At 37.6% G+C, this 12,333-nt stretch overlaps 1 protein-coding gene across 8 annotated transcripts in view; it reads right to left on the bottom strand.

Moving 5' to 3' along the window:
* Positions 1–12,333, bottom strand: part of DYNC1I1 (dynein cytoplasmic 1 intermediate chain 1) — a 282,884-nt gene that overhangs the window by 183,117 nt on the left and 87,434 nt on the right. The gene's annotated exons all lie outside the window — the stretch shown is intronic.

Raw genomic sequence — 12,333 nt, 5'->3', positions numbered from 1 at the left:
GTGATTTAAAAAAAAATTTATATTCCATATTTATTGATAGTGGACATAAAACACTTTTCAATGGATTTTAAAGAGTACTCTGTATATTTCTTATGACATACTTTTGTAGAAACTGATAGAAAAAATGCAGGCTAAAATAAGCTTTTTTCCTATTCTCTCAGAAGTGAACTATCAAGTGAGGAGAAATGCCTTAAGTATGTAGTAAATGGAAGCAGATACCAAGCACACATCCCTGATGATGTCATCCTCTAACTCCTAGTCAGTGATTTCGTTTGCTCTTCTTTTACTAGATTATTTTAAATTTGAAGTGTATTTTGTTTAGATTATTATATACCACTTTTCAGAGATGACTGATATTTTAGGACAGAATAAAATAATTAAAAAGCTTAGATAAGCTATCCTTGTTAACATTTAATATACATTGTACATGATCCAAATAGTATACTATCAAGTTATTTTATGATGGAGATCAATTTTTAGGAAAAAAGAGAAAAACATATTTTCTTTTTACCTTTTGACCTCCTTCACCCATTTCTCCCACAACCTCCTACCTCTGGCAACCACCATGTGTTCTTTGTATCTATGAGTTTGTTTTGTTTTTCTAGATTCCAATATAAGAGAGATCATATGGTATTCTCTGTCTGACTTATTTCACTTAGCATAATGCCTTTTACGTCCATCCACGTTGTGACAAATGGCAAGATTTCATTCTTTGTTTATGGCTGAGTAATATTTCACTGTATATATATATATATATATATATCACAATTTCTTTATCCATTCAGCCATCAGTGGACACTTAAGTTGTTTCCAAATCTTGGCTATTGCAAATAACCCTGCAATGAACATGGGGGTGCATAAATCTTTTCGAGTTAGTGTTTTTATTTTTTTCTGATAAATATCCAGAAGTGGAATTGCTGGATCACATGGTAGTACTACTTTTAATTTTTTGAGGAACCTCCACGCTGTTTTCCATAATGGCTGCACCAAGTTCCATTCCCCTTAACAGTGCACAAAGGTTCCCTTTTCTCCACATCCTCACCAACACTTATTTCTTGTATTTTTTTTTTTAAATCCCAACCTTTTTTTTTTAAAGATTTTATTTTTTTCCTTTTTCTCCCCAAAGCCCCCCAGCACATAGTTGTATATTCTTTGTTGTGGGTCCTTCTAGTTGTGGCATGTGGGACGCTGCCTCAGCATGGTCTGATAAGCAGTGCCATGTCCGCGCCCAGGATTCGAACCAACGAAACACTGGGCCGCCTGCAGCGGAGTGCGCGAACTTAACCACTCGGCCACGGGGCCAGCCCCTATTTCTTGTCTTTTTGATAATAACCATTCTAACAGGTGTGAGGTGATATCTCATTGCAGTTTTGATTTGCATTTCCCTGATGATTTACAATATTGAGGACCTTTTCCTGGTCCCTATTGGCCATCTGTATATCTTCTTTGGAAAAATGTCTATTCAGATCTTCTGTCCATTTTTTAATCAGATTGTTTGGTTTTTTGCTAATGAGTTGTTTGAGTTATTTATATATTTTGGAATATTAACCCCTTATCAGATACATAATTTGCAAATATTTTCTCCCATTCAGTAGGCTGCCTTTTCATTTCATTGTTGGTTTCCTTTGCCATGCTGAAGCTTTTTAGTTTGAAATAGTCCCACTTGCTTATTTTTGCTTTTGTTGTTTTTGGTGTCAGATTGAAAAAATCATCACCAAGACCTATGTCAAGGAGCTTACTGCCTATGTTTTCTTCTAATTGACCATATATGCATGTGTTTATTTCTGGGCTCTCTATTCTGTTCCATTGATCTATGTGTCTGTTTTTCGTTTGTTTGTTTTGTTTTTTTGGTGAGGAAGATTGTCCCTGAGCTAACATCTGTTGTGAATATTCCTCTTTTTGCTTGATGAAGATTGTCACTGAGTTAACATCTGTGCCAATCCTCCTCCAATCTATATGTGGGATGCCACCACAGCATGGCTTGATGAGTGGTGGGTAGGTGAGTGCCCAGGATCCAAATTCATGAATGCCAGGCTGCCAAGGCAGGGTGCACAAACTCAACCACTATGCCACCCAGTGGCCCTGTATGTGTCTGTTTTTATGCCAATATCATAGTGTTTTAATTACTATAGCTTTGTAATATAGTTTGAAATCAAGGAGCATGATGCCTCTAGCTTTGTTCTTCGTCTCAAAACTGCTTTGGCTATTCAGGGTCTCTTGTGGTTCCATAAAAATTTTAGGATTATTCTACTTCTGTGAAAACATCATTGGAATTTTGATAGGGATTGCATTGAATCTGTACATTGCTTTTGGTTGTATGGACATTTTAACAATATTGATTCTTTCAATCCATGAGCATGGAATGTCTTTCCATTTATTTGTGTCTTCTTCAATTTCTTTCATTAATGTCTTGTAGTTATTACTATACAGGTCTTTCAACTCCTTGGTTAAATTTATTCCTAGGCATTTTATTCTTTTTGATGCAATTGTAAATGGGATTATTTTCTTAATTTCTCTTTCTGATAGTTCATTATTAGTGTATAGAAATGCAACAGATTTTTGTGTCTTGATTTTACATCCTGCAACTTTACTGAATTCATTTGTTAGTTTGAAGAGGTTTTTGATGGAGTCTTTAGGGTTTTCTATACATAATACCATGTCATCTGTAGATGATGATAGTTTTACTTCTCTCTTTCCTATTTGGATGCCTTTTATCTCTTTTTCTTGCCTACTGCTCTGGCTAGAACTTCTAATACTATACTGAATAAGAGTCAGGAGAGTGGGCCTCCTTGTCTTCTTCCTAATCTCCAAGGAAAATCTTTCAGCTTTTCACAATTGAGTAATATGTTAGCTGCCAGCTTGCCATATATGGCCTTTATTATGTTGAGGTTCATTTCCTCTATACCCACTTTGTTGAGAGTTTTTATCATAAGTGGATGCTGAATTCTGTCAAATGCTTTTTCTGTGTCTATTGAGATGATCCTATGACTTTTATACTTCATTTTGTTAAAGTGATGTATCACATTGACCTGTTTGTAGATGTTGAACCATCCTTGCTTTACTTGTGATTTTCAACTGGTTTGTTGTTTCATCCCACAGCGTGTCTAAGGGAACAGTTTTGCTCTCCCCAACAACTGCTATTCCCATCTCCCTTTTTCAAGTATTGGCTGAGAGCCTTAAATTAACAAAGTAAAAATGTCCTGGATGATTTCTGGCTTGGTGGGACCAACAGATCAGACCTGGCAGTCTGCAGTGGAATGAGCCTAGGTTTAAATCTCAAGGATGCCTGGTATGTAGAGAGGCTGACCTCTGACCTTCACATCATTTCAGCTCAAAAGTGACCAACAGAAGATTCTGATTTAATAGCCTAGAGAGGTATCCAGTCATCAAGTTTTTATTTTTAAAGCTCCCTTGGGAATTCTAAAGTACAAGCAGAGTTGGAATCCTTTATTCTGAGAAACATGGCTATGCTTAGGGACTCTGCCTCCAGATATAATACAGTCCCCTCTACATTACTTTGACACTTTAGAAGTCTAAAGGAGTTCATTCATTTTTTTAATGAATATCGAGTGTCTATAATTTATAAGGCACTGTCCTAGGTGATAGGGATAAGCAATGAACAAAACAAAGTCCCAGACTCATATAGTTAACATTCTCGGAAGATAAAATATTTTAAAAGTACTTGAAGAATCTCAAATTAAAAAGCCCACCTTTACTTCGGGACAAAAAAAATGCATATCATACCCAGATTGTTTTCAATAAGGAATCATTTTTTTAAAAGGATTCCCATTCCCAAGAAGAAATCTTAGGACCTAATCACTGGAATAAGTAAAAACAGCCCCCATTGTTCAGGGCATTGAATTCAATCAATCTCTTCAAGTCCATAAAAGTTTTTCTCTTTTACCTGCCTCAACCTGAAAATAGTCACTTGAAACAGAAGATAAATGCACAATTTAGAAGTAACTAATTCCTTTGTGTAATCTCAGAAAGACTGAGGAAAGAGATTCTTTCCTTTGCAAAAGTAGTCGTTTTATGGATTTTTCTTTCAGTTATAAAAACAGAACAACAACAAAGTAGAATGTAGATGCTTTCACTGTCTACTATTTTACCCTCATCCTGAATTTTTGTAGCTGACTTGGTCCACACATCTGTGAGTAAGTGCCTTCTAGGGCATAGTTCAGAACCACTCGTCCTTCATTCCCAATCACCCCAAGATGTTATATGTAAATAGCATATGAGGCACAGAAAGGATGGAGGAATGGGCTTAGGAAAATTCAAAATCTGAGTCATGTTATCTAAACCAGGGACAGATCAGAAATACAAGAGAGTCTTGGAACAAGAATCCAAATTCAACAGTGAGACAATCAGTTGAAAACTCTGTGGGACTTCCTAAATTAACACAAAACCCAGAGCCCCCAGCAGGTGGCCAAGTTTGATATTCAAATCATTAACATTTTGCATGTGGAGTTTTCATTAGGACAAGTTTACCACATGATGGACAATCTGTGTATATTTGCAGACATGGTGTGCATGGCCATCAAACCTGTGTGGAGAGGATAATGCCCAGCAATCTCCACCTGACTGTGGCTGAAGGCGATGTCCAATCAAAGCGCAGAGCTCGGCAAATAAATGAGTTGCTTTGACAGGAAATTCCAAGAGCAATTTTAATTCTGATCAGGCTTCAGGAAATGGAAAGAATAAAAACACATCAATTATAGTGACAGGAAGTTTTAAATCACATGGTGAGCAGCTGCTGCCAAAAGATGTGTCTGCCAGCTTTGTTAAGGAGCCCGGTATTTTGGTGTGACCAAAATTTTACACCAAAATGTTATAGGCTGACATCACTCCCTAATTGCATGTTATCTCTCTACAAGGGTAAAGAAAATGACACGCTACTGAAAGCATATCATTATTACAGGAAAAAAAATCAACTTGACTGTAGGGGTTTGGAACGCATTAAAAAAAAAATGAACACATACAAATATACTCCTCGGCACAGAAAGCAGATCTGCCTGCCAATTAAGTCACGACTATCCACAAGCTAATTAAAATCTTGTTTAATCAACACTTGGGGATGAGCATTCCTTCTATTTCATGACAAAGGCCTAGATTCTTCTTTCCTGTCCTTTAGGCCTCCTGTTGTACAGGCTCTTTCCCTTTACAGTATATTTCTTAATACTTTTAGTCTAGGTCCAAAGAAAAGGATGTTGAAGAGAAATCATGGGCAAAACAAATAAACACAGAATGGTCCCCTCTGTTGGCAGGGAGGGGAGAGGTGATTTTTCTACATGGTATATCGAACAGACTCTACCTTCAAAAGAGTTTTAACTCGGAGTCACTCTAAACAAATTATAACATAAATTCATTTTCCTAAGATTTATAAAGTGCCTTTCTATAAAGTTCAAAGGGGAGTCAGAACTTTCTCTGGTTTGTTACCTTTCCTGCTTCCTGCTTAGGAACCTGGGGATAGATGTTAATGACCGTGTGCTCATAAACGGCCCGTGGAAGAGGTTATAACTCAAATTCCACTTTTCCTCACCCAATTAAAGGCTTCCTTTTTTCTCCTAAAATTCCAAGGACCCTGTCATATCCCTCCCTTTTTAACTGATAAAATCCTGGTTTATCAACCTCCATTGATAAATCAGAGACAAATTTTCCCTGTTGGTCTTACAAGTTAGAAGCAATGGCCTTGAACACATACTTAAAAATCCAACTTCTAAGTAGTTTTCACTATTATCAGTATGTTACACAATAGGTCAGTACGTCTAGGCCATATTTACTAACATTTGATATATGTTGGGTTTTATAAATTTAAAAATAAGCCCTTCAGTTGGATACAAACAAAGAAAATTTTACTTTTTAGCTTTTATATGTGGCTAAACAGAACACAAACAGAGCTGACAAGAAAGATCACGGACTGACATCCAAGGCCCCTGTATGGTAGGGACACTAATTTACAGCTGCATGTAGTTCCTACAACATGCAGCAACACCAGGAAGTAATAAGCAACTTGCCTTCTGATTTCTCACTGGCTTCTCCTGTGTTTGTTTTCAGGCCACATAACTTAGCGGAAAGAGTATGAGATTCTGATTCAGACCGAGCTGTGTGCGAACCCAATTTCAAGTGATTAGTTGCTGTGTAACTTTAGGCAAATTTCTTATTCTCTCTTTGTCAGCTATCTCATTTAAAAGTGGGACTAATAACAGTATTTAACCCGTAAGGGTGCTGAGAGGATTAAATGAAACATTGAATTTAAAGTACTCAGTATAAGACGACATATAGCAGGTATGTAATAGGCATTAGATAATATAATATATTTGTTATTATTCATGTTGATATTAATAATCCTCTCCAGTTGACCTGTTTGCCTCATATTTTGCTGTGATGTTTACGATGCTCTCAAGCCTGGTACATCTCGCCACGAAGACCTTCCTTTTAACTCAATTGACACCAGGTCAGGGCTCAGGGTTCTTCACTGGCTAAGCCTTAGCAGATGGTCTTCTTGTTCTAGGCCCATCTAAATCCCCTATATGCTGTGTCTGGAATTGCCTGAGAAAGCAGCCTTCTTCAGTAAGCAAGCTATTGCCAACACTAGTTTCTCTGCGGCAGCCCAGCTTCTGCCATAATTATTAGCCCAGCAGCCAAGACTTCACAGAGGCTTAGTGCCTTCTGATGGCTCTTGCAAATAACTGCCCCAAGAAGGGGAAAGTGGAGAGGATGATTGCTCTGGCCTCCCACTCTAGCTGACCTTGAACTCAGGGTCTTTATTCAGGGCCAGCCAGCCCTACTTCAATTATGAATCCCTTAGGTCATAACTGGCATAAGACAGGCCTCTTATACTATTACTACCTAGAGGAATCTGTGAAGAAAGGGTCAGTACCTACGTTTAGAAGAAGATACACACTCTTACACCCTATGCCTGTAAAGCTAATAATTTTGGATCTCCAAGGATGCTGGGTTTGGATGGATGATGAACAGGCAGGTAACTACAATATCACATGATAGCAGTAAAATACCAACATATTAAATAGTTAGCAAATTTCTACATACCCAATAGCAGAGGACAAAACCCCAGGCTTCATCAGACATTCTATACTGTTTGAGAAATGGTTATCCACTGAGAGACCAAGTAAATTTTCATTTCACTTCAAAATCTGTTTCAAACTCTCACAGAACAGACTGCTTCAAGAGATTCCAAACCCAATTCTCCAAGTCCCAACCCCGTCAGCACACTGATGTTTCATTTAATATTTTTGTTTCCTGTTCTTGCCTCTTGGCTTTGTTTGACATCTGTCCATACTAACTATATTTTCCATTGACATTACTAGCTTTGGCAGCTCAAAGAAACAAATCCTTTGAGTCTGGCTGTGCTATTCTTCAGTATTTCCTAGATGTCTAGGTTTTGCACAATCAGCAGGGTTTGATTCCTAGATCTGTAAGTTTGGTAGTTGACATTCACAGAGTGCCAGCAATGTGATGGACTCTGGAAAGAAACAGGAGTAAAGCTCATGTTCTCAGCTAAGCAATTCATGAGACTCTAAAGCCCAGACAAAATTTCTTATTACATGAACTTTAAGGGAGTTTTGGGAGTGATGTTTCATATTTGTCATTTTTAGAGTCTTAAACAAAAGAACTAGACATTTACAAACCAAATTGTATGACACCCAAAGGGCCCTCTCATATAGTATCATTGATATTTTTGCTAAACAGGCATCATATACTTCCCTATCCTTCCCTTCTTTGATTATAAAAACCCAGAGAAAAGGATCAAGAAATGTATGAACAAGACCATACTGCACAAGTCTGCACTGCAAGTGCTGAGCGAAGCACCCCCTTATTTATATTTCTCAAATTATCTTCATATAATAGTTGAACTTCTCCTTTGACTTCTCAATATCACAGCCCTTCGGCTTGAATAAAGGTATGTTACTTTGGAAATTAGTCTGTTGTGAGTGTTCAAAACATGCTAGTATTTAGTAGGCAAAACCAGGAAGTTATTTTTTAACTGGACCGAGTATCTACCCAAGTCATTTAACTTCAAATTCTGAAAACAATGAGCAGACCAAATAGAACACATTCATCACTCCCCGTAATTTATAAGCTCTGCATATTCAGTACACCATTCTTAACGAGACTGAATATCCAAGAACGCAAAAATTCTCCCCAGTCCACTCACTTCATTCTGGTCCCATGGCCTCTTTCTTTCCAAGAAACTTTCTCATTCTCCCACACTTTGCACCAACATAAGAGATCATGAGCATTCCCTATTAAAATATAAGCTCAGATATCGCCTCTAAGCCCAGAGACACCCACAAAGGCAAAATTGGACAGAAAACAGAGGCTAAGAATGCATTTCTCTCTGTTTGCTTCTCTTACTTTACTACTGGCTTTGATTTTTTACTTACAGCAAATGCAAAACAGCAAAATAAGCTTTCTAAATAGTTATTTCCTTTCGAAGCCACAATCTGTATTAGTTTGCTAGGGCTGCCCTATCAGAGTACCACAGACTGGTGGCTTAAACATCAGAAATTTATTTCCTCACAGTTCTAGAGGCTAGCAGTCCAAGATCGAGATGTTTTCATGGTTGGTTTCTTCTGAAGGCTTCCCTTCTTGGCTTGCAGATTGTAATTGTCTCCCTGTGTCTTCACATGATCTTCCCTCTGTGTGTCTGTGTCCAAATTTCCTCTTATAAGCAGACCAGTCGTATTGGAGCAGGGTCCACCCTAATGACCTCATTTTAACTTAATTACCTTTGTAAATACCCTATCTCCAAATATAGGCACATTCTGAGGTCCTGGGGGTTAGGACTTCAACATATGAATTTTTGAGGTGACACATTCAGCCCATAACACCCACCAAAAAATCCTTTGCAGGCATGCCTTCTATTATATCAGAGATTTGTTTCTTAAAGCTATGTTTGGTGGAATTTTAACAAACAAGCAGTTCTCAACTGAGGGGCCCAGAAGAGCGGCATGAACTTCACCAGAGAACCTGTGAGAAATACAAATTTTGGGGGCACACCTCAAACCTTCTGAATTAGAAGTTCTGAAGGGGTTAAGGACTGAGTAACCTGTGTTTTAACATACCCTCCAGGTGATTCTAATGAATGCTAAAGTTTGACAACCACTGGAATTAACCAAATGGCAATTTTAACATACTATAAGAGGTATTTTAAATGGAATACTGTAGTAGATTCTTTTGTAAAGCCAAGAGCTCTTTGAAAAATGTGAATAATCACTTCCTAATTTTTATATTTTAGAAATTCTGAATTTTAATGTTAGCCTTTATTCATAGGAAGGCACCTCAGTATTTCACTTGACTAAGTCTGATGTTGATTCTTGGCAATTATTTTGAAGTATATATACATATATGTATGTGAATACATATATTGCTAACCCATATCTTTAACTTATTAATTTCTACTAGGTTCACTAGTTACTGTCTCTCGTGTTCTGTTTCAATTTATTCAGGTCAAATCCCAATTGCAGCTCCCTCCAACTGATGCTCCCAAGCACTTCTCATGCCTTGAAAGGAGATCTCCCATGCTGAACTGAGCACCGATCAAAATTCCTTATGTCACATTACTTAAGAATTACCAAAATTACAGATTTAAATGGAGGTCCTTCAAATTTTTTCCTCTTACATTCTAGAATTACAAATCAGTCCAATTGAGAAGACAGATGCTTTTCTGGCTATTTTGTGCCCAGGATTAGAAAAATTACTTCTAACAGCTACTAAGTCATGTTTTGATTGTTGTTGTTTTAGTCCTAAATATTTCAGCAGCAAATAATGAAACATAAGAAACTCAGAGGTGGCCCACCAAAATGAATTTTATTCCTTTTTCAGACAACCAGACCTTTGGCAATTTCTGTCTAAGAAAAATTGCATTTTGGTAAAACACTCACACAAAATACAGACACACACACAGACTCACTCCTACATGTACGTGAGCATTTTTCTCCTGTGAGTTACTGGAGGACAATGGCAGGGCTACTATACATTTATTATCTAGTTAAGTTGAGAATTTACACCTTTTCTGAAGCAATAACAAAAGCATCTTTAATCCAATTTTATTTTTCATTTAAAAATATTTAATCATCCAAATGATAGATGTTGCCGTTTGATTAGTCTTTAGACTAATAATACTTTCACGGAGGCATTGAACCTGAATGGAGATGGTGTGTTTTAAAGCTATGCTAGGAAGGCAGAAAGAAATGGAACATTAGCGATCAGAAAACAGGGCCACTGTCATCACTGCATGCTGAGTTATAGAGATCTATTCTCTAGGACAGTAACTCTTGAAAAGTCAGTGGATAATAGATGGGTACCTCTGAGACTCTGAGTAAAACTACAGACCCTCTCCTGAGAATAGCACACCCAGGCCCATACACCATTCTAAATACAATACCCGGGGACTCGCAGACCCTAAAATAAGAACTCTCGTTGAGTTCTAGTCTTGGACTCAATTCAGCCATCATCAGAAATGGAGAATGATGTTAACTCTTTTCTCCAAGGATCTATGTAAAGATTTTTTGCAACATTTGAAATATATGTATGTAATTTTTCATTGATACTTCAATGTACAAAGAAATCAGTAAAACCTCGTGTCTGCTGCTCATTGTGAAGGATGATAGGAGGTCGTGTCAGGAGATATAGATGCTGTAATAGAGGCATGAAGATATTTTGTAAGAGTTTAAATGAGAAAGATAACATTCCACTAAATGGGGTGGGGGTGGAGGCACGTGTGGAGTAAGAAAAGCTTCAAGGCATTAGAGAACGGCCTTACAGGATGGGAAGAATTTAAAAGATGCAGTTGGCCAGAAGAGGTAGAAGGGGATGAGAAAGGAAAGGTATTTCAGGAAAAAGGAAGAACCTCAGCAAAAACAACAGACTGAGGAGACTGAAGTAGTTTTCAGAGTCTCCTTTACTAAAGCAGTGATCCTTAATCCTGGCTGTGCCTTCTAATTACCTGGAGAGATTTTAAGACCCTACCCCAGACCAATTAAATCAGTATTCCTGGTGATAATGCCCAGACATCTATATATTTGTAAAGCTTTCCATGTGATTCTAATATGCAGCCGGGTTAGGAACCACCGGAGCAGAGCACAGAGGCTGAGTTGCAGAGGGTGGGAGATGAGACCGGCTAGGTAGGTTAGCGTCATACACTGGAGGGCCTCCTATGCTCTTGCTCACATGGGATTCCGCAAGTAGCCAGACGTCACGGGAAGTTTTTAGGCAGGGCAGTGACATGATCAGAGCTGTCTTTTTGAATTATTTTTGTTGAAATCTGTTCTGTCATATACATTAAACACATACAGATTGAGTAAATAGAAATGTGGCATTGACTCTCTTCCATGTCTAGTTACCACGGAAACAGAATACCATCACTCAGAAAGGGCATGTTTCCAACTTGTTCTTTGTGATTGCTGCTCTCTTCCATATGTCTTCAATGAAACTGAGGTCTCTTTTTGCCTATTGTATCTCGATTATCTGGAATTTCCTCAACTTTTTTTTCTACTTTGCCTCCTTGACAATGGTTTGCACAGTCAGTCAGGCAGCATAGTTGGTCAATTCACTAACGTCAAAATAAGACAACCCTGAGAATGCTTTGAAAAAATGTGTTTTCTTCTAAAGGAAACAGGCTGTCTGGTTTGAGTCAGAGTGGTATCAGAGGAAGAAACTTGAAGTCAGGAAGTACAGAGTGTGAATCCTGGTTTGGCTATTTGTCAGCAACTTAAGCTCTCTGAATCGTAGTTTCTTTATAAAATGTGGAATAATGCAATCTGTCTGGCATAGGAGTGAGGGTCGCAGAGAAAATATGTGGATAGCATGCCACACTGGGAAAGTAATAGGAGCTCAATAAAGGGTAGCTGCTGTTATTAATTAATGTCACTCAAATCTTAAAAGTAGGATTCATAATATGACCTTTGCTAGCTCACCTTTTCTTCAGAAAATTCTTTTCATGTCCCAAAAATAGGTGACAAAATACGAGGTTCAAGGAATAAAATTTTTTTTAATGTCTCTCTTCTTGCTGCTCAAGGGCATTTTTGAAAGAGATATTGCTACCTAAAACAATTCCAGTTTTAAAAAGCCAAGACCAGGTATATATCTCACAATAAAAATACTAAAATAACATGCCATTCGGATCTGGAGAAAAGAAAAGGTTTCTAGAAGTGAGAATATATTTGGTGGTTTTGAATCAAAATGTGGAATATTTTAAGTGAAATATCAAGGCATCTAGTTAGAATACGAGTAAATGGCAATTTTAAGCTAAAATTTATGAGTACTGATAAGTAGTATTGTACTACGCATTTTACGTGGAATTTTATTTTT

This window comes from Equus quagga, chromosome 8 (genome assembly GCF_021613505.1).
Source record: "Equus quagga isolate Etosha38 chromosome 8, UCLA_HA_Equagga_1.0, whole genome shotgun sequence".
Taxonomy (NCBI): Eukaryota; Metazoa; Chordata; class Mammalia; order Perissodactyla; family Equidae; genus Equus; species Equus quagga.
The sequence above is the reverse complement of the archived record's forward strand: the minus strand, read 5'-3'. Positions and strand labels throughout refer to the sequence as shown.